The 24,143-nt window shown below is 33.1% G+C and overlaps 1 protein-coding gene across 11 annotated transcripts in view; it reads right to left on the reverse strand.

The window, feature by feature from the left end:
• Window positions 1-24,143, reverse strand: part of LOC127855251 (uncharacterized) — a 61,491-nt gene that overhangs the window by 30,919 nt on the left and 6,429 nt on the right. The gene's annotated exons all lie outside the window — the stretch shown is intronic.

Below are 24,143 nucleotides of genomic sequence, written 5' to 3' on the forward strand. Positions count from 1 at the left end.
TGAATTTGGATTCAAACCTTTTATACATACGGTTATCTTTATATAGTCATATCACATTATGCTCATTTCTTCCATCAAACATCAAAATACCCGCAAACTATTCAACAACAGCTTATTATCCTGTTTTCTCATTGAACAGTATTCATTCCTCATTGAATTGATTCGGCTAATCAAATTCAATGACATTGTCATTCATGTTTTGTAAAACCGTGACGAAATGGGTGAACTTATTTATCAGAACAGTTAAAAGTCCTTTCATTATTTAATACATTCACATCACGATTGACATCCCTCTGTTGGTTCGAGTTTTTATATCGATTGTCAATTCTATAGCAATTGTTCTTTTTGCTAAATGGTATCGTAACCTCTAATTAACATTTTCTATATTCTTCTTTTTAAAATGCACAAAGCTTTTATCATTATCGACCGAGCCAATCAATTTCATCACAATGAAGGGACAAACGCTGAGGAATATATTTATTGTGTGTTATAAATTATGATTTATCATAAAGTTTAAAAAGTGTTATTGAAAAAATACAATTTTGTTTTCTCGTTTTCAAGAACTAATTAGCATCAGCGTATTAGCTTCTTTTACGCTTATTAAACAGTCAATTATTCCCCACTTAATTCATCCGGTCAATTGATTTTGTCATCTAAAATAATAAAGCATTGAAATAACAATAGTTACATGCTGTTTTGTTAATCAAACCGGACATATTACGTTTGCTTTTCATCTGAGAATACTACTTTCTCAATTGATTGGTAAGAATATATAGGCATTTAACTGTAATTGGTCATCATTATAAATTTCCATATTGCATATTAGAAATATTGAAAGTTCGCAGAACACAAAGACTTATATGAAATTTTACCAACATATCAATATCATTACAAATAAGGGACATATGAGAAGAATGATATTCTATATTGAAGTTATTGAATAACTTAACATATTTCTGGCATTTCTGCCAGCAATATCATTGATACCCATGTTCAGAATACTGCTTACTCAAGAACTTCATAAAAAACAGTATGTTTTGTTCAATATATTGAATGCATTATTTAGTCGAAGAATAACAAAATTTGAACAACGTTGAAGAGACGGTATGTTTACCTTTTATGAAGACAATGAAATGGTTGTTAGTAAAAAAAGTTTGTTGATTTCATGGAACGGTAAAGAAAATAATCAATACAAATTTAAGACTGTATTTTACCTCACGAGTGAAAATACAAGGAATGTTGAATCAAACCGCAAATCAGTCATTCAAGTATGCATCGAATGTAAATCTTACTATAAGCGGTCCAACAACAAAAAAACGCGAAAAACACTTATATTGACCATCGTAAGATAGTTGACCATCGTAAGATAGTATTCGTAGAACTAATTAGTCTACTAATATCTAATCTATAGACATAATCCAACATTTTGTCTGTGAAACGACGATGCATATCATCCATTATCGCAAAGTTTAGAAGCAATTTGACAACACGTATAATAGAATTGTAAAAAGGATTTAATAATTGTTGAGTGTTTGGACCGATTTTGTACTCAAATTCTACTCAATAATCGTGAACCTGATTATACATGAAATCTTATTTGAATGAAAAAGATCAGTTTTATTGAAACAATAACCGTATTTCTGATATATACCGATGACAATAAATCCTTGAACTGTCGTAACTTATGTAGTGTTTAAGGAGTGTCAAAGCCACAAGAAAATACATTGTATATTTGAAATGAGAATTCAACTATAGGAAAAAACACTAACAACAATTTGCGAATATATGATCGTTTTAATAGTTAAATATTATAGGCAGCGGAAACTATTCCAACTTTGTTTTGAAGTAACTGAAAAAAATGCAAACGGGAACAAAACAAAACAATATTGCCATTCAACAAAAACTTCAAAGGAAGACACTTTTCAGCAAACATATTGTATACTTTAGACAATTTTTAACATCGTCAACATGAACAACGCGCGTATACTCGTACATGTGTATATGACCCGCGCCATATAGAAAACGAATCGTATGCCATATTCGGCGAGGAACGACCCTCTCAATAGATAACTATAAGTGTTTCAAGCGAACACAAAACTAGAGATGTTTACTCCTCACCTCAAAGATGGCTTGAATTAATATAAAATCAACGTAAACGATAGAAGTTTAGAAGGTTATATCATACATCTCAGTCGAATTTGCAAGCTAACTGTGCGGTCTATAAAGCCTATTGGAAGCAATAAACAAACTCAAGCAATTTATGTCCCATAAATAACTTGTATTTAATACCAACGCGGTCGCATATGCCAACTCAACCGAAAAATGTGACGCCACCTCAAACTGAAAAAAAGGGAGTAATCAACATAATAATGAATACAAGTTACGTCAAGATATTTCAACTTTGCATATTTCACTTGATGTGAAAGTTGTATGTCTTAAGAATGCATTTCGTAGAGTAAAGCGTGAATGTCCTTCTGCACAGTGACTGCTGTGTTTTATGCCCTGGTTCTTTCCTGAATATTTTGTGTTTTATATTGTTAAATGAAACAAGCAACTGGTATTTAGCAGCTTCTTTCTATATCGCATGGTTCGGGAAATTTTGGGTAGTAAAGCATTGATATAAGGATGTTTTCTTTTAAAAAAAACTCCGTTACCTATTTAGTTTTGTAGGTGACTTTAATCGTTTCTTTTACACGACAACCAATACATAGTTTGGAAAACAAATTATAACTGATGCATACGCATTCTTACTTTATAATTGTCCAGAAAACAAGACGAGTGACATATCCTTAAGCATTTTTGCAAAACAAAATATACAGAATTGCATATACACAGTTAACCGCTTAATTTAAACCGTTGATCTAACAAAAATGATTGCATGTCAAACCCATCGCATTTAATGTGCATAGGTTGAACAGGGCAATACTGGACCGTATTCTTTAAAGACAAATCGTAATTTATATTTGCCGATTTAATTACTAAATTAAAGCGTAAACACAACTAAAGGCGTTGGGAGCAAGCAATATATGTTTCAAGACCCATACATTGAACCTTGGTGCAGAGATTTAACAGGATATAGGAACCAAAGGCAAACAAAGTGTATGGGTAGCAAAACATAAACATTGCATATATATTTTATGAGACAAACCAAATTACAGCCGTCTATTGAGACTTTCTTGTTACACATTAACCAAACATATTAATACCGATAAATGATACCGTCAAGAGTTGTGTATGGCCTTTTGTTTCACTAGACAACAGTTCGTTTTTTTATGTATAATAAATAGTGTACTAATGCTGGTTTATAATTATGCAATACAATGTTGTCACGAAAAGATCAACATACACATGATTGACTTCTTTAGCTGACAGGAATGGTTTATCCCATGGCATTTGTTATCAGCTGTATTATATACAGACTGCCATCACACCTATTGTATATGACACATGTCGACGAGTTGAACAAGTACTCGAGCATAAAGAGGAAGTAATTAAACGATTCCTTTCACACAAAAATTTGATATTTTTTCTCTGAAATCAATGCGCTTATATTTTAATAGAAATTTTATACTGAGTGATCCAAAACTGTTCGAGTTACTAACTTTAACTTTAATCAATACAACACTGATGTCAAGACTATACATTCTTTTTATCCAGCGTTTGAGGCCAAAACCACGATATTATCTTTTATAGCTCTCCGAAAAAAACACCATAAAGAAGTTTTAGAAAACCTTTTTCTATAAAAGACTAATCATCTAAACGCATTGAATTCATTCATAATTTGAATATATTACAAACATTGTTAACGTTATCGGTGTGATAGAAACAAATATACACAATTTAAGTCAATGCTATTCAAATCTTAAATGTTTCAATATTAAAATAACCATTATAATTGTGTATGGTAAGAAAAGAAGAGTTTTGAAGGTTGTGTGACTAAGTAAACATATTAAGATATGGATCAAGGTTGGGTTTCGCCCGTTGAAGTGCAAGTAATTTGACGATTAACGGTAAAGGTAGTTTGACTTAGCTTTCAATTTTACGAAACTATAACCTTTAACGATATTACATGGCTAACAAGGTTTCAGTGTAAAGAACAATTATTCGATTCTATAACACTTTGTTCATGTAAAAGTTTCTAACGGGAACCGCTTCATAGATGAGAACACGGATGTATAATTGATTAATTACTTTAATTATTGTATTAACAATTTGATTATTTAATATGCAGTTTATAATTCCTATCAGATGCAAACACACATTTAAAAATGAAAGATTGCAAAGATGAGACTGACATGGGAGATTCAGAAAATGAATGTGCTACAGTTTACGTAAACAAGTTCGTACTAGTTCAAATGTATTCAGCCTTCGAGTTGATCACGCAAACAATTGAATGATGAGCACTCGAGTCGCATGTGTATTACGGTCTCCAACTTATTATTGATATGGCTTATCTTCACTAAATGTATGACATTATTAATCTGCATACATTCCTCCATCAAGCATTACAATACTCGCGAACTAATCAACAACAGTTCATTATCTTTCTGTTTTCTCATTGAAAAGAATGCTACTCCTCGTTGCATTGATCCGGCTATTTGATGTCATGGACTTTTATTATTTTATACCTTAACATCACGATTGATATATCTTTTTTAATTATGATTTTTTCAATTCGTCAATTCTATAGCAATTGTACTTTTTACAAGCTGGTATAAAATATAATTTGCATTTTCTATATGCTATTTCTACAAGTACAAAAAGCTTTTATCATAAGTGAACAAACCAATCAATTTCATCACAATGAAGGCACAAACGATGATATTTATGTTCAATATAGTGTTCGTGTTCTCAATTATTGATATTAATGTCAGCATTTTTTTTCGTATCCATAAACCAGATGATTGTTAGTAAATCATAAACTTCAAAACAAATATTTTATTATTTAAGGAACAAATTGTATAATCTTCTCGTCTGCTTAAGAACTAATTAACACCCGGGTATTTTCTTCGTTTTGGTCACAAAACAGTAATTGATTCTCATACCTCACTGTATTCATCTAAGTTTATTAATATTTATTTTAAATATCATATAACATGGTCAGCAATATACTAAAAAAAATGCATAATTATAGTATTTATTTAAAGTTTGAAATTTATTTTATAAAATAACACAATTTTCCTACGGCGAACTCACTATATACGTACGTGTAGACAATATCATTAATGCTGGTTAATAGAAAGATCGTTGCTTTCACGGAACGGTAATGAAAATAACAAAATTAATATAAAAGAATGTATTATAAAAACTGCAAGAATGAAAATTCCAGACAAGTTTTATCTTACCATACACCGTAAAACACAATAATACAAAAGACCTAAAATTAAAATCGTCATCTTGTGAAACTATCATATCTATAGACATGACCTAACATTCGTTCTGTTAAACGACGATGTTTATCGCAGATTATTGCAAAAATAAGAAGACATTTGACAACACGTATAATAGAAATCTGAAACAAGATTGAATAATTGAGTTAATCGACCGATTTTGCTATCAAATTCTACTTATAAGAATATTGAACCTGTTTATCTATGAAATTAAATTTGAATGAAAATTCTGTCTAATTGAAATACTTATACCTGAAAAGCACGAATGAAAATAAGACTTTAAATATAGGCAGTTATGTAGTTTTAAAGGTACGCCAGAGCCAACAGAAAAAGAATTGTCAACTAAAGGACAAAACAAAAGTAATACTAAATTGTGAACACACGCTCGTTATAAGACTTTGATTACTATAGTGAGCTGATCACAGCCTTAAGATTTTTTTAAATTTCAAACTGTAAACAAATGAGGCTAAACGAAAAGAAATATATTGTCGTTCAACATAAACACAGAAAACTATATAATGCAATAATATTCCACGCAAGAAAAACATATCGGTAGGGGTTCAGTTAATTGCAAAGGAAGACCTGTTTCAGCACAAATATTGTATGCAAAATATTGTATGTAATCGGCACACGACAAGAGTAAACGTCGTCAACTTAAACTTACACGCTTATACTCGTATATGAACCCCGCCATATAGAAAATGGGTATTATGTCATACGTGACCATACCCACATTCTGGTCAGGAGCTACCATGTCAAAAGAAAACTAAGCGTGTATTAAGTACAAAATACCAAAAAGATATTCACTCCCCATCCCAATGATTGAATCAAAATATAAACGTAAACAATAAAAGTTAAGTAAGCAAAATAACACTTATTAATTGGATTTGCAAGCTATTCGCGCGATATATAATTGATATTGACATCAATAAAGAAATTCAACCAATGATAAAGTTGAAAATTGCCCGATTGATGAGATGTATGTAATACCAGTTACTGTCGCATATGTCAACACAATCGGATAATGCGACGCCACCTTAAACAGGGATGGGAGTACACACAATTATAATGAATTCATGTCACATCAGGTTATGCCATTTTCATATTACACTTCATGCATCAGTTGTATGTCAAAAGAATGTATTTCGTGGATGAAAACATGAATGAGTTTCTTTTGATTTCGCATGGTTCGTGTAATTGTTGGGTTATAATATATTGATGGAAGGATTACTATTTGAAACTGTTGGCACATTTTGACGATCTTATGTAATACAATGGTAACAGCAGTTGTTCAAGGTCAACGTGTTTTATAACACTGCAATCGTTTCTTATACAAGGCAATCCATGTATAGTTTGGATAACAAATAATAATTGATAAATTAACGACATCGTACTCGATAAATGACTACAAAATCGAGTGAAATATCCGTAAGCATTATTGCAAAAGCGCATGTAAACGTTAAATTTAAACCGTCGATCTATCAATAATAACTGCATTTCAAACCCATCGCATTTAATGTACATGGGTCGCACAAGGCCATACCGAACCACATGCTGTACGATTTAATTACAAGTCGTTATGATTTGCCTGATTGAATGCCTGCGTTTTTTCGTAAAATATGTATGTAATTTTGAAATCAAAGCAAACACCTCGTTTTTTGTTAATGTCATGATATATGTGGCTGGAAACCAGATACCATCCGCTCTCTCCATTTTAACAGGCATAAAATAAAGTAAAAAATTCACGTTTTTATCAATGCTATAATAAATGTGGCACCAGACATAATATTAATTTGTGATGTAAACTTGATCTAGGATCCATTTCAACTGCTTCGAACATATTAGTTCGAAGATATATGTTAATGCATTTTATATAAGCGGACATGTGTACACATATATAACGTAAAATCACTTAATGAAACGGTCGAATAGTACAGATTACTTTGTCTTTTTGCACCGTATTAAATTAATAAATAGTGTTTCTTGGCATTTTACACCAGCAAGTGTTTAACTAACGCTCTTGTATCCGGGAGTCAGTGTAACAATATGGTCATTTTTATCAGTTAACCTTCAAATTTACAAAGACACCTTTATATATATATATATATGTTGGTAAGATATGCTAAGTTCGTTTATTACGAACAGTATATCGCAGACGAAAAATTGCGACGACATCAATCAATTTAGTTTTCATAGACTTATAAAAACTCATGTGGAAGATTATTTAAAGTGTTACGACCTGTCTTTTCGCATGATGTGACGGAACGACGCGGGTGTCTCAAGTAGAAAGGTATGCACCAATTGCAAGGACATATTAAAACTACCTGAACAATTGGCGAAGTTAGACCAATGGCACGATCATTCCTTTTGAAAACATACACAATTCAGTACAAAAAAACATAGTTTAGAATCTTAAAGGTGTCTTTGTAAATTTGAAGGTTAACTGATAAAAATGACCATATTGTTAGCATATATATATATATATATATATATATATATATATATGTTGGTAAGATATGCTAAGTAACCTGTTATTAACTATATATCATTTATGTCATATGTCATTTGTTGGAGGTTGGACATATTTCTCGAAAGTCTTCGTTTGATATATATATTTATATATATATATATATATATATATATATATATATATATATATATATATATATATATATATATATATGTTAAATAAGTAATAACTGCACAATGCATGCTGATGATCCGAGCGTTATTTGCCAGTATAATACCCATACATGCTACATTTGAAAAAATATTGTCAAAACCGGTAAAAAGTTCAAACTTGATAAAGATATAATTATTAAATAAAATCGAACACAGAGCTTCTGGTATCGTGCAAACTTGTAACACGTCCTTGTCTATGGTATAAAAACAGTGCACATACATCGATCAACCGTCTGGTTTTCAGGGCCGATAATAAGTTTACCCGAAACAAATGTCACTTTAAAATCATTGACCAATTAATCGTAGCATTCAGGTCAGGAATAAGCGTACAAAGATGATTACGTGCTAAGTTTGACTTATGCGCCCCGCAGTGTTTGTATGTACTCTTCCCAGACACAAGTCGGCATTTGATAACCGTTACCTCTGATCGAGTGACGCATGTGCAATAAAAAAATGTCAAACATGTTGATAAGCGATAAAAGAGGCACCGAATGAGCTTTCTGGATTTAAAGACAATTCGACAGTTTTCTCTTTGCGAACGGTGGAACCATGTGATCACTTTGATTTGTTCACACATTATTTAGAAACTGTTTCAGTGCACATAAATTCGATATTATAGTCACGCTGAATTATGAATATTCAGACAAAAGCGCGAATGTCAATCTAAAATCAAATGTCAACGTTTGTATGCCCCCGGATAGAATGATCGGGGGTATATTTGTTTGGCCTGTCTGTCTGTCTGTCTGTCATTCTGTTCAAAACTTTAACCTTGGTAACTTGCGATAACTTTTGCAATATTAAAGATAGCAACTTGTCATTTGGCATGCATGTGTATCTCATTGAGCTGCACATTTGGAGTGGTGAAAAGTCAAGGTCATCCTTCAAGGTCAAAGGTCAAATATATGGCTTTAAAGCGGCGCAGTAGGGGGCATTGTGTTTCACAAACACAGCTCTTGTTTATTCAGATATGAACATTTATACTTACATTATATAATCTATAACCATTTAAACAACAGTGATAACAAAACATGAGCCGATCATTTACAAATATTCAAACCAACTGAAGCAACTGAAGCAAGTCAACATGAATAAGAATTTTAACGAGATGCTTCTTTGTTTCCCAACACACGAATATGATTTGTATTTCTGACTTTAAGTTTACGTATATTCTTGCAGAGGAAATGTTTAGGACAAAAAAATGTGCATGACGAATAAATATGGGACCTTGTTAAAACCTGAATGTTAACTAATCTTACTTTGTATGGATATATTAAATAGAGGATAAGGGAAGTACGCGTTGTCATTCTTAGAGGCAGCTGGGAGGTCCATGTATTTGACATGAATTTAGATTGTCAGTAACGGCTGCATGTCAATGGAAGTACTACTTGCATGACCTTTGTATGGGGAAAAGCACTTCATGTATTTAGTACGAAAATTAGTGCATGTATGTTAAGTCGTCAAAACCTATGATTTTAAATAAATACAACATACTCTTTTGTACAAATAGATACACACAAAGGAGGGCACACGAACCTAGATTACTGTTGGAACCGTTAAATATGAATTACGTTTTATTTACAACCACTTAAGTATATAAAAAACATCACATAGTTACCAAACATGTAACATCCTAATTATTATTATGCTATAAAAATAACGCGTTACGCACTAAATGTTTACACGTCTTAGGCCTTTCATGGTTTTACTAATTAGGTGCACAAATAAGGAATGCGGTCTTTTAAAATTGTATGCACCAAAGTGCATGATATCCGTTTGATCGAGAACGGAATATTTTCTCTCATCATGTAAAACCGCTTTAAATGCTTGGTTGGTTCAAATGAATGTAAAGACTACGACCTATAGAATAGATTTTTATTTTCACGATGCGTCTTTGCACGTCAATAAATGCAAAACTTCCATTTCATGAAAAGAAATCGTTGAATCCTATGAATACTTTATATATCAATTTAAAAGCATTATTAGTTTATCTCTTATGTTCAAATACGAAGGTTCATAGAAAAATACGTGTTTTACCGTATTTACCAGTAAAAACCATTGCTTATAAATGGACATTAGTTACGCTTTTTTAACTTTTAACAGATGTTATGGACTATTACTGATGAATCAAGATTCATTTGACTAGAAACATGTTGAAATTATGCTTACAACAGTTACAACAGCGTTTGAGTGGATGAAAATTATCAGTTAAGAGCTCAAATACGTTATTGTTCATATGCAGAATCCACTTCTTTAGAATGTATATGTTTTCTAAACGTGTTCCATTCGACATGGAAAGTTTGAAACCCAATGGACAAATGAAATACTATCGTGGTAATTGTTGTTTATTGAATTTTCAAACATTACAATAACGATCGCAGAACATTTCTTTTCTTCGTTCATATTTTCACTCAGACAAAATGCTACAACCTGTTTTTGCACCGTGCAGAAATTGCTACTTGTGGGCATTTCACCTGTTAAACACATCTTTAAACAGACATAGAATCATTGAAATGAACATTTGATTACGTGTGTAATAGCATTCTAAAACATTATTGATTATCCGACTCGTTAAACTGATATTGTTTTCAAATAATTTTAAGGACATATAAAAGAATTATGGACTTGATATTAATACCATGATATGCGCATTTCAATGGCATGTTAATAATTTATATTCTATTTACTATTTTAAATGTATCTATCGTTATACCAAAGATATTTTTATTCATGTCAATATGATTTAAGAAAAAAGCATAAGCACAATGCAAAAACCTAAGAAGCTCACGATCAAAGTTTCGCAGGTTAAAACACACGTATCAATTAACTATAAGGGATGTTCGTCGGATCTTTAAATCCCCGTTCTCATCCTTACAAAGTCTCTACCAATGCAATAGGTTAAAATTGAATCCTAGACACGTTGAACTTAATACCGATGTCGGTCGCCAATATCAACTCAACCAAAGAATGCGACGCAAACCGAAAACAATACAGGAGACAAGCACACAAAAAACACAGTTTCATCAGGACATTCTAGATTGGCATATTTCACTCGATGTCGAGTTAGTTGTCCCCGAAATGCATGCCCTGTGTAATTTTACTACGTAAAATTTGTATGAACCCGGATCGAAAGATCGGGGGTATATTGTTTTTGGCCTGTCTGTCTGTCATTCATTCATTGTGTGTGTCCCAAAACTTTAACCTTGGTTAAAGTTTACTTACTTTTGCATTATTGAAGAAAGCAACTTCATATTTTGCATGCATGTGTTTCTCACGGAGCTGCACATTTTGAGATGTGAAAAGTCAAAGTCAAGGTCATCCTTCAAGGTCAAAGGCCAATTACCATTGTATTTTTCTTTCCTACAACTTAAACCTTCGTTAAAGTTTGGTCATAACGTTTTTAATATTGAAGATAGCAAGTTGATATTTGGCATGCTTATGTATCTCATGAAGCTGCACGTTTTGAGTGGTGAAAGGTCAAGGTCATCCTTCAAGGTCAAAGGTCAAATTTATGGTTTCAAAGCGGCGCAATAGGGTGCATTGTGTTTCTGACAAACAAATCTCTTGTTCACAATTGCTTCTGCAGCGTTATTTAGTTGTTCTTTCATTTTAATGGTTGTAAGTGAATATGTTGGCATAAGCAGCAAACATCTGTTTAATAGTGATGGTAAAGGTAGTTTAATAGTAGTGGTAAAAGTCGTTTAATAGTTATAGTAAAAGTCGTTTTACCAAAACGTCATGATACAGTCAAATAACATGGTTTCATATTTTTCTCAAATTTACTTTAGATGGTGAGTGGAATCAATTGGTTAAGTGAAACTAATACATGTTTTTCCGAAAGGTCGATATTGTTTAGAAGAATATACTTTGTTTAGTTAAACCCGTCAATTAATAAGCAAGCATAAAAAATGGAAAATATGTTATGGTTTCCAAATGCAGCACTTTTAAAGTATGATAATTACGCTCCATTTGCTAAACTTTATCTCCTGTCAACATGTGAATAGGTATTTCCGTTCGGATCAACCAATGACAGCGATGTTCCGAAGATCCGAGTTCACTAGTACTTTCATAGAGGCAATGCAATCTATCACGTGGCTTAAAATGCCTAAATAAATGTTAAACTACCAAATACACCCCATGCCTTTAATTGTGTGTCGCAGTGTTAAACGTAAGTTAAAGGTACCTCTTTCGTAAAAACGATGGCATATTTTAAAATCAAGATACATGTTTACTAGCTTACATTATGCTATTGCAAAAAAGTTGCTCGAGGTGAAGCAAATTTCAAATTCTTTTTAGCGTTTTTAAGCAAGCTGATGTACGCATATAGTTTGCTTAACACATTATGACTAACTGATAAATTTATGTAATCTTATGAATTAAAGTAGAGCTATTAATCAATAAAAAATTATTTGAAAGAGGGAAAAATGTGAAACCACTCAATAGTTACATGCCTAATATACAGAATCATGACCAAAATAGTGCATACTTAAAAAGTGTTAAACCTATTTAAGCTTACAATTTGTATCCATTTAAACCCCTGGCATTTATAATCAATGCTATACAAAACAGTGTGAAGTTATGATGCTATGCCATTTTAAGAAGCATTAGTTCTAGTGAACCATAAGGATGTGTCAAATAATGATGAGAAATTGGGTGAAATATTTGGGTTTTCTTTATGTACGAAATATTGACAAGTATATCAGTAGCGAGTATGCAAACATATCGTTTATCGTTTATTCTTATGACTTTATTCTTACGATAGAAATTAAAAAGGATAATATGTATATTCAAATAATGTATATATGCAATGTTAAGATAAAGTCTGAACAATTAATAATGGGAGGTATTTACAAAACTAAGACCTGGTTAAGATTTATTTAAAGTAGCAAACACACTCAGGGTGGGGTATAATTGGAATCAATAACATGGAAAGTCAGACCTGATTAAATTTCAAATAAGAACACATTGAGTCCAGAGTCGGCATATAGATACGAGATTATAAGTAACACTCATGGTCAATAAACAGCACAGATGAAAAGGTCACCTATTGTCTGGGGTACAAAAGTTATAGTACTGACGAAAGTAACAGAATTACTCTATATCAATAAAAATTGATTAGTACCAATATATATTGATTAAATTTTAGTATATCCGCCAAGCAAGTGAATACATGAAAAAGTGTTCCTTCTAGAATATTCTGACGAATCAACCAATGAATAATAACCATACTAGCTGAGGACCAATCAAAAGTTTAAAGGAAAAATATGCAAATTAATTTGGGGACAAAATGGGGATGTTTGGAAGGAGAGAGGCACTCCGCGGTAGAGTTAGCGTTTAGACTTGGAGGTGTACGGATCGAGAAAGATACGATCATGTAGCTATCAGACTGTATTTGTATAACCGAAAATATTAAGTATGTTAGACATTAAATTGGACTAGAAACTGATATGTGGTGTTGTTGAATATTTTATCCTATATTATGCAGAGAAATTAAAATAAATAGAGAGGGACCGACTGGTCCCATGCGCGGCACGAGAAAATGGTAGTTAATGCAAAACTCGTCATCTTGGCATTATGCGCATGACGAGATATCGAATGATAGGCTACACACTGGTAATTTAAGAGTAATGAACATTGTTAGTAACTACGTGTCACCTATGAACTATGAACGATTACGGGACAGATGTTTATTTGCTGAGAACTTTTCATTCATAAGGAATGCATTTGATATTTTTTGGTATGAAAACGTTAAGTGCGAAAGAAATATACGGTGCCGTCACTTGTCTCGAAAGTTGTATACACACGTACATGGTTTAAGGACTGAGGAATCATCGGCTATTACTTGTGCATGTATGTGTATGATAGCGCTTTAATGCTCTTTAATATTTTGTACTGCAAATTTTTGAAACTTGTTTATGAAAAGATTCTTTTCAAGCTTTCGGTAAGGCTGAGTGTGTGCGTCTGTAAGTGTGTGTTCGTGCGTCATTTTGTCTGAGCTTGGCAGGACTATTCTTCCATTGTGGATATCGGAAGACGCGAGCCCATAATTCAAATGTTATGGTCATACTTTTAGGTTAAAGGTCAAATGCATTATTAATGACGTTAATCAGTTTAATATAAACGCACACATTTCGGCGTAACAATATGACACTATTTACAGATTAAACGTACACGTTTACACAGACGCTTTTTCAAGCACTCATGCTTTTTGTATATGGCAAACACACGGATGGATGTTGCCATTTGTTCAATACATCCAATTCCTTGTCTTAGGGTTAGGCTAAAACGTGGCAATCGCAAATTGCTTCATATTTGAGACTGTCGGGTAGTATCACCAAATGAAACGCGTCAGTAATATAGTGTTTACTACTTTCTATTGGAGACAGTCGCATCGTTTCGTCAAATAAAACCAACCAATAGATCGTTACCATAATCAATAATGATACACATACATGTGTGGGTATATTACCAAGAAATCCTAACTGATTGCGCCATGGCGTTTTTTCTATGACATACAGTTTGGGATAATTGAAATAAGCATAACAATTCAACATATCCCAAGGAAAGATCCGCTTCCGATTGGAAAGTCATTTGCCAGTCATATTCATAAAATAGTTCACCACATCACATTACGTTATCTGTGTTATATAATATACATGCGTTTACTCATATTATCTTTACACATACGTCAATGTGACAGTCGGGATTTCCATCGCGATCATACTTAAACCTGAAAATGGCACTTTGAATGCATCGACAAATTTATCGCAGCAGGCAAGATGGAATAATCTTGCAAAGACGATTACGTGTGTAGTTTGACTTCTGCTCCCCTCTGTGTTTGTTTGTACTTTTCCCACTGATTTGAACGCCACAACCCTGGTATTTGGTACCCGATGCCTCTGATAGAGTGACGCATGTCAGATGTTAAAGACTAAAGCCATGTTTGATAGCAATGGAGCGTGCTTTCTCGATTAAATAGCGTTGACAAAGGTCTTTCTTTGCGAACGGTGAAACCATTTTTTAACTTACAGTTATTTGTGAAGCTGTTTCTTAAAGTAATGATTTCCTTGCACTTAAATTGAAGTTTTTACAATTTCGCTACATATCTTTGCGTCAATGTTCACTTAAACATAAATGTATGATCAACATTCAGCTATCAAAATAACATACATAAGTACGCAACTGCGTTTAACCATTTATCCAATAAGGAATGGCATTAACTTGACTTTAACTACATGCTTTGCATCTTTTATAGCCCTGAAGGAAACACATTTGGTTGCTTTTTTCCAAATACGACTTTGATGTTAATTTCTTTACCGCATACATACGTGTAAATGAATTGCATTTGACAAACAAGCGTCCGTATTGATGAATGATCATTTCGATGAATTCGATCGTTTCTGAAATGGTTGTAAGTGCTTTTGATCTTTGCAAGTGAGTGATTGAAAACACAGCATGGAGCAACAAAATGCGACCTTCTTAACATATTCGATGGTAGCAACTTTTTATTGCAAAGATATCTATAGATAGTCGGTACTCGGTATATGTATTTAAATTGAGGTTTCACAAAGCAGCAGGCTACGTTCCTCATTGCAGCCAGGTGTTCTTGAATGATTCGAATGAATTTGCAACGTAATTAACCACATGATAATTAAAGAGAATCCTTCCTTCAAAAGATTGCGTTCACGAACAATGCGTGCATCTAGGTTACGAAAGTACTTGCCAATCTGTGAAATTAATGAAATGTTTTACATTTTGAATAAATCATCTTCATACAAAAATGGAAACATGAACATAAAACTGTTTTTTTTTATTTTTCAAACACAACACGACGGGTTATAAACATGACCGGCTGTTGGTTTATAACCAGTAACAGTATCGCTTCCTCTGGGTTTGATTCAACATAAGATGACAAGATTGGACACAATTTACAACAGTAACGAAATGGCAAAATAAAACAAATTGAAATAACACGTCAAGCAAAATATGAAATTACTTTTTACATCAAACTAGCGTTTGCTGGTTTTATACCAGAATTCTCATGTTTCTGGAATATTAATCCATAGATAATACATATTAGACCAAAAATCCGAAAACATTTTTGGAAATGAAAACCATGCCCTCCGTTGAAATCAACATAGGTTATGTATAACGCGATGTATGATGTTATGTTTAAACAAGTAAGAATAATTCTCTTAATCATGCAAAAATGATCCATTATAATAAAAAATAGTATAATGTTTGATAACTTAAACCGAACGATCATCTATAAAACTGATTTAAAAACGCCCGACAGTGTATGTCAATAATGCAAAGCTTTAATGTCCACGCATGCAATTGTTGAATTTTTTAATGCCTTCTATTAGACATTCATGACAAAACAAAATCTTTGTATAAAAATGGACGGTAAATGATAAAAGAAACCAATTTTTAAGCATTATGTTTTCATAATATATGTTTCATAACATAGCTTAATAAGGAAAACACGCGAATTTCCTTTGTTTAAATATTTAGATCATGATGAGTGAAGCAGCATAATTTGCAATAATTTTACAACACGTAAACTTCGCTCGCATTATAAAAACTGTGTCAGAAAGCAGTTTAAGGCGTGTAAGAGTGGGTGAATAAACGTATGATTAGTTTGTATTCGACACTGTTAAAGCAGATTCCGCATGTTAATACCTATCTGTTGTATGTTTATGTTCAGTGTGATATGGAGAATTTTACACCAAAATGAATTGATTAATTTTGTCGTCGACGTAGTTTCTGAGGTGGTGAAATAACGACTGTTAGGTAGGGTACATTATGAATGGAACAATCTTGATATAAACGACAATAAAATGTATTGATCTAACCTAAACGCAACCAGCATGCCTTGCTGCAAGTGGGACTAATCAGGATAGTTCATGTAAGTTTTGTGTGCATTTATAGCCCCCTTGATGCTCGGGCTCATTAACATGTTTGTTTGGTTTGTAAAGCATCAACAGACTATAGAATGAAAAAAAGGAAAACGTGTTGTTTTTTCTACCAACCAAAAACATCTGCTCTTATTTGCACATATTGTTTGGCTATACCGTGTTTCATAAACACCAATTTGCATATATACAGTGATACGTTTTATGTGAATTCCACTTTTTAATAAACAGAATAACTAACTCATTAGGTGCGAATCGAACATTTGTTTCATACATGCGCGTATGCATAGTTATTACTAACATTACAGTCCTGTAAAGGAAAAGATCAAGAGTTAAATCAGGGTACTGGGTCGTTCACCGTTCTGCCCCTCCCGCCCCGCCACCTTTCATTACCCCTGGAATGATCCGTACAGGGTTGCATTAGTTATTTAATTCGAAAATGTCACTAGACTTGTCCAGTTTCCACCTTGTCTATTTTACGAAGTACCCTTCACCTTTTATGAAAGCAGATCTTTCCCTACCTAGACGTGACATAGGGAAGGCGTTCCTTGCAGACAGTGCCCGTGAATATCTCATAAAAATAATTCCAGTTTGGCTATAAACAAGTATTGTGATGAAATAATTCGAGGTATTCAATTATCATGTACTGGCGACTAAATTGTACATATAGAAATAAAGGTTGGCGAATTATTTTATATTTTTACGATTGCATACATCATGTCTGATTCTCACTTCGTTCTTGATCACACTCTGTATTTATGTACACCCGTGCACTCCAACGTTAGCCCAATAAGGGATATGTTCAAAAATTAGAATGTGCACAAATCGTGATGGACATTTTAACGACATTCAATAAACGAATAAATGTCAGTGAAATATTAACGTTTGGCAACTTCAAATCGCATATTTTCTGTGTACCAGTGTACCTTAGCTGGAAGTGCTTCTTGTGATAATCAACATATACGTCACATATTTCGGTCATTTCGTCCCGTTTTTACCAAACGCTTTCGTACCTACACATAATCTTCTTAAACATTAATAGCATATAATTATTCACCATACACGTTCATTCGAACATGCCAAGTTAAAATACATTAATTTATCTTGCAAGGGTTGTATTAATTTTTATCACTTGAAAGGAGTTTTTACAAGTTTTAACGTGAAAAAAAGAACGTTATTGTCGTGTTAAAGCAACTATTTGTTGATAGACAATATATTTTTTAATTTGTTCACAATTGATATACAATGATCTAACTTGAGCTTATCTATTGTGAACTATTACATCTTTACTCCTTTCACATATTGGTTCTGATTCAAAATTTCAGTATGTCAATGAGAAAGAAAACCCATTTAGCCCTATGTTTTAATATGAAAAACACGACACCATGTTTAAACCGACAATAACCCAACGAAGAAACTCTCTATCAAAACGATTTATGTTAGTATTGTTTAAATACACCCAAATTATATGTTCGTGGCATGCCAATGTCATATGGCTGTTACCAAGAAAAAATTAATCCTGCTTCCCATACTCGTGTTATAAAATGCAAAATCATATACCCTCTTCAACCCCCAAAAGTGTCATTGTAGTATGGATCCGAACTATCATTAATTATGTAGGAAATTTAAGTTATCATAAAATCGAGTTCATTTGCATATTTTGCTTGCGCCACGAAATACAACGGCATAAAAACATTAGAAACAGGTGAATGGTTGCAACTTGGAAATGAGTAGATAAATACATATGGGCCGTGCTCTGTAAAAAGGGGGTTTAACGCATGTGCGTAAAGTGCCGTCTCAGATTAGACTGTGTGGGACGAAACTGTCCGCTTTTATAAAAAAATTTTGCTTCAAGAAAGTCTCTTATTCGCAAAAATTAAGTTAAGGCGGAGAGTTTCGTCTCTGTTGGCACAGGCTAATCTGGGACGACACTTTACGCACATGCATTGAACCCCTTCTTCACAGAGCACGGCACGTATGTTCGTTTTGTAAACAATACACATCTATTTCAAAATAAAGTCCATGTGCTGAACTTGAACACATGTATTTCCGTTCGCTTGCATCGATCGCGAGTCCGTTTTCTGGGTTAAACAAGTACTTGTTTTATATGAGTGGGGGGGGGGGAGATTATACTTGAAACAGAATAGCTTCCGTCCAATTCAAAAAATTAAAAATTATTACTTCTTGTTATGAAATGATGTTATCACTACCAGCGTAACCTGAGTGTTATTACATTTTCATTTTCAATTAACCCATTGTTAAAGAACGTTATTATGAATTCGTATTTCAATGAGTATGTCCTACCCCCAGGTTTAATGTTTGTTTTATTACAATCACTGAATTGAGATCTTTATTAAATAAGATATAAGCAGATTGCACACAATAATGGGTTGGCTATATGTCACACAAATATAAACTCATTATTCGTGAAGTGGATTGGTATTCACATTTAAGGATGTCAACCCGAAAGAGAATAAACGTTCGCATATATTCGATTGAATTATTTATTTACTATTTACTTTGTAAATGGGATCAGAAATTGTATCAAAATAATGGTTACTACGAAAACATTTTTTTTTCAGAAGCTACTTTTCAATTACGTCCGTAGTGAAAAACATTTGCACGAAAAAGTGACCATATTCATATCGCCGATCATTAAACACATTTTACTGCATACTTTACATTAAGGTAGACAGAAGGCTGTGAAACAGAGTAATTATTTATTATATTTACAATATCAATGAGCTGTAATTTATTAGGAACAGATTGTCACTTATCGATTTTGTAAATAAAAAAGAACCTTCATGAATAAATAAATTTAAAATTTAAGCGATCGATTTATTATAATCAGTAACTTTACTTAATTTTACTTTTAATATTTAATGGGAAAATAGAAACAGATTAATCGATTGCTACGTTCAAAAACTTGTTAAACAATACTGTTTTGATAACGGAGCGCGGGTGTGTTTATTTATTATTCACACGACACATTTGTACAAATACACCGGATCCTATTCTTTAACCCAATTATGCCTAGCATCTAGAAAAAAAGGCCTTGGCAAACAGCGTAGACCAGATGAGACGCCGCATGATGCGGCGTCTCATCTGGGTCTACGCTGTTTGCTTAAAGGAATTTCTGTAAGATATATTCTAAATATAGAAATAAATATACTAGACATCCCTAATTTTGAAAATAAATTGATCCAATTTAGAAGGATGGGAGAGTCCACTAGGCATAAATGGGTTAACATCAACTATACGGTTGACGAGAATTATTTTCATGATTTGCAAAAGGGCATTACCAATAGTAATAGCGCTCATTTAAACCTAAACGTCCTGCATTTAAATCCAGCACCGATTTCGGTTTATAAGCATCGTCAATTGCTAATAAAAACGCGGATATCGGTGGGATTTTGCACATTTGTCATCCATCCACACTATCAAAGGCGCGCTGATAATCCCTAAGCACTTCTGAATTCGGCTGATATTAAGAGATTTGCCTATTGGTCTCATTTCGGAATTTATGAACTTATCGTAGTTCGGTCCTTTCCATTTCAATGAAGATAAATTGATGCTTGATAGCAATTGGGAAGGTAATGCCATTATAACGGATTACAATTCGTAAGTGAACGTTGGCATTGATTTGACGTGCCTCCACACGTTTTGCCTCCGTTTAGTTGCCTTATTCCAGTTGAGTTTACTATGGTTTTGAATTGTATGTAGACACAATAATTCACGGAGAATAAAAGATAAAAAGTTTCAATCGGGAGAGCATTTAAAAACATTCATGTTATAAACATTAACTGTGACTACATACTAGATTACATAATAAACTACACCATTGTGCTTAATGGGCGTTCAAACTTCAGCGAACACAGTTACGGTCTCTCTTCAAAAACACGTGAAAACAAATATGTCCATTGTTAAGTATAACGATTACATTAATACGACTCTAGACAAAATTATTTATCTATATGTCAACTCGGACCTAAAGAAGCAAAATAAGATATCATCTATTCACCATACTACACAGAGTTCGTATAACCTGTATATTATAAGACCGAATTCGATAAGCGAATTTATCAACAATCACTCCTAAAGAAAGCACTGCATTGTTTGGATAAACTGCAATTAAAAGAAATTTAATACAAAATCACGCCTGATCATTCATTCACTGATAGTGTATTGTCTGAAGTGCTATCACTTTACCTTTCACTATACATACACAAACCAAAATTAAGATCTTTGATAATAGTCCATAAACAAACGTGTGGGATCGAGTTCGTCCGAACTTCTCTTGTAAAACAGTTTCCCAATGTATCTTATGAAAAACCAGCGATTCTGATATTTTATCTTATAACGTGTAAGATAACAAAGAAAGCATTTTCATTGGCTATATGTTAAAATGACTTAGTCAATTGGGTATGACATCATGTAAGCAACCAGTATTAATGATTTCTTAATCATTTTACCGTGCTAAATGAAAAGGGGGCATAATGCATGTGCGTTAAGTGTCGTCCAAGATTAGCCAGTGCAGTCAGCACAGGCTTATCAGGGGCGACACTTTCAGCTTTTATGGTATTTACGTTTACAGAAAGTCTCTTCTTAGCAGAAATCAAGTTTGTGCGAAACTTTACGCACATGCATTAAACCCCCTTTTCATAGAGCACGGCTCATATGTTTTTGAATATGATACACTTTGCCAATTAACTAAAATCGTTACATCCAAGTGCACTCCGGATGTTATTTTTGTACTAAAAAATAACCAAAAACAAATGCATATGCTTCAAAATCGATCATTGTAAACGAGTGAATTATTCGCATGAGAATGAATCATAATAAGTACAAAACATTGTATATGTCATTCAGCATTCATATACATGAAGAACGTAATTTAATATACCTTTTAAATAGTTACCATTAAATCTTTTTGTGAAGTGTGCCAAATCTATAACCAAATATACACTTAAGATTAAAATCTGCTATAGTCTGCTATAATCGCCTTAACCTATTGCTCGACTAATAGTGATTTTAAATAAACGGGTGTAAAAATGCACTTCACCTTATGTTGAGTACATACCATTTTTAGCTTACACACACTTATATATGACCACTTAAACTCACTTACCCGCCTCCCCAGCTTCGGCATCGCCTTCGTTTATAAAAAAATATATATTTATCGGCAACTCCACAATTTATTTCACTCAAGTAAAACCAAAGTCTCCGAAACAAGTAAAACAATATTTGTATATGGGTATTTCATGAGGTCATGGTTTTGCAAAGAAGTTAACATATATCCGAATCATATAAGCTCGTTGAGATTTAATCCATTCCACTGCACTGTATAGGTAACGCTTCCACCGCGGTTGGGTTGCCAACAAGCTATCTACACTGCCACGGTAGTTTAATCTTCGACAATGCCCCACAAAAGAACTTCATTTGAATTTGAAAGCGCGCCACGATCACCTTTATCCGTTGCTGTTTACATTCCAATTCGATTCCGAATTTCATTAGCGAAAGGTTGACGGCGTGAGGTTCAATTTTTCTTTTTTCCTGCGTTTTCACCATTGAGCGAATTAGCATATCGCATATTGGTTTGATCTTGGAAAGTTGGATATGGGAACAATGCGGGTCAGATTTAGGCATACGGTGCTCTATTAAGCGCTCTGATAAACGGGATTCGATCCTTTGTTTAATTGGCAGCAGTCAAACAAACTATGAACGAGTTAATCAACGTTAAACTTGTAATAACACTGGCTCGGAGCCTTGTGAATTTGTACTAGATTATTTTGTGTTTTATGAACGGATAGTCGTATTGTAAATTACCGAAGTTTGTAGGCGTCGGGTAATCAATTATGTATCGTTACTATCTGGTTTTATAATGAACATGAATATGTAATTCCCGTGACATGGCAATTCAAAGTTTCAGCAGCGGTTTTAATCGATTTGTTAAGCCTGGAGGCTTTGGGTGCCAAGCAATATCTGACAAAAGTGAACAAATAAATGTCGATTGGTTCCATGTGATAGTTCAATATCCGATCTAACCAATCTTTGTTTTATTGACTGATATGATAGTTATTATGTTTATAACAACCCATGACTTGAGAATCTATTGTTATTGTCGTTTACATTTGTGAAATGTTGCTTTTGTCTACTGCCATCGGTGAATTATTCGTATTTGATTTACATTACATGAATTCAGTTTGATCACTCGTGACGTTGACATGATGATGTCCGTATATTGAAACTTTTCTATGTAAAGGCTTCAGTTAGAAGGGTAACAAAACAATCGCAACAATGTTGATAATAGCAATTTAAAAAAAATATTTAATAGCCCTACGGAAACGTATGTACATGTCTGTCTATAATGAATTACTATTTATGTTATGTACACACGGAGATGTATATAAACATATTCTTTTTTCTGAATGCAGAGTTCTTGAAATTATGAAAATTGGCTACGTTGATTTCGAAATGTGTGATGATACAAATGCAGTTTCTCTATTTATTCATGATGTCTTGACCATTCATAGTATGTTTCAACATGTTGCAACAATGTGAAATACCGAATAGTCTGATGTAGATAACATGCATCGGATATTGTATAGTTTCAATTTTTACAAATTTAAATAGGTGCATTATTTGGATTGTGGTTGTTGTAGTTGTTACTGTCGTTGTTGTTGTTGTTACACCGATTGCTGAAGGAAAAAGTTTACGACTTTGCCAAAGATTCAGAAAATAAAAGAATGCTATCGATCAAGGAGCACAATACTACTAATTACGTCAACTCCTAGGAAAATACAGGCGGGTTGTATGCATAATAATTAGTTGACATTGATATAATTATAAAGCGTTGCAAACAGTAAACGAATAAATAATTTGGAAGGATTCCGTGGCTTTCGTTTTGTTTTTAACGACAATTGCCTAATTTATACAGGTTGTTAAACGACAGAAATCATGTACCTGTTCAGATGGCCGAGTGTTAAATGCAATTGTATTGTTATCCAAAAGACGCTTCTTCGACAACCGCTGAGGACAAATCTTTTCTTTTTATTGATGTCTTAAATTGCATTTTTTGTTTTATAATGATGTTCTACAATTCCGTTGGATAAATCTACAACTACCAAACATATACTGACGCATAAAAATTACTTAAATC

Source organism: Dreissena polymorpha, chromosome 13 (assembly GCF_020536995.1).
Source record: "Dreissena polymorpha isolate Duluth1 chromosome 13, UMN_Dpol_1.0, whole genome shotgun sequence".
NCBI lineage: Eukaryota > Metazoa > Mollusca > Bivalvia > Myida > Dreissenidae > Dreissena > Dreissena polymorpha.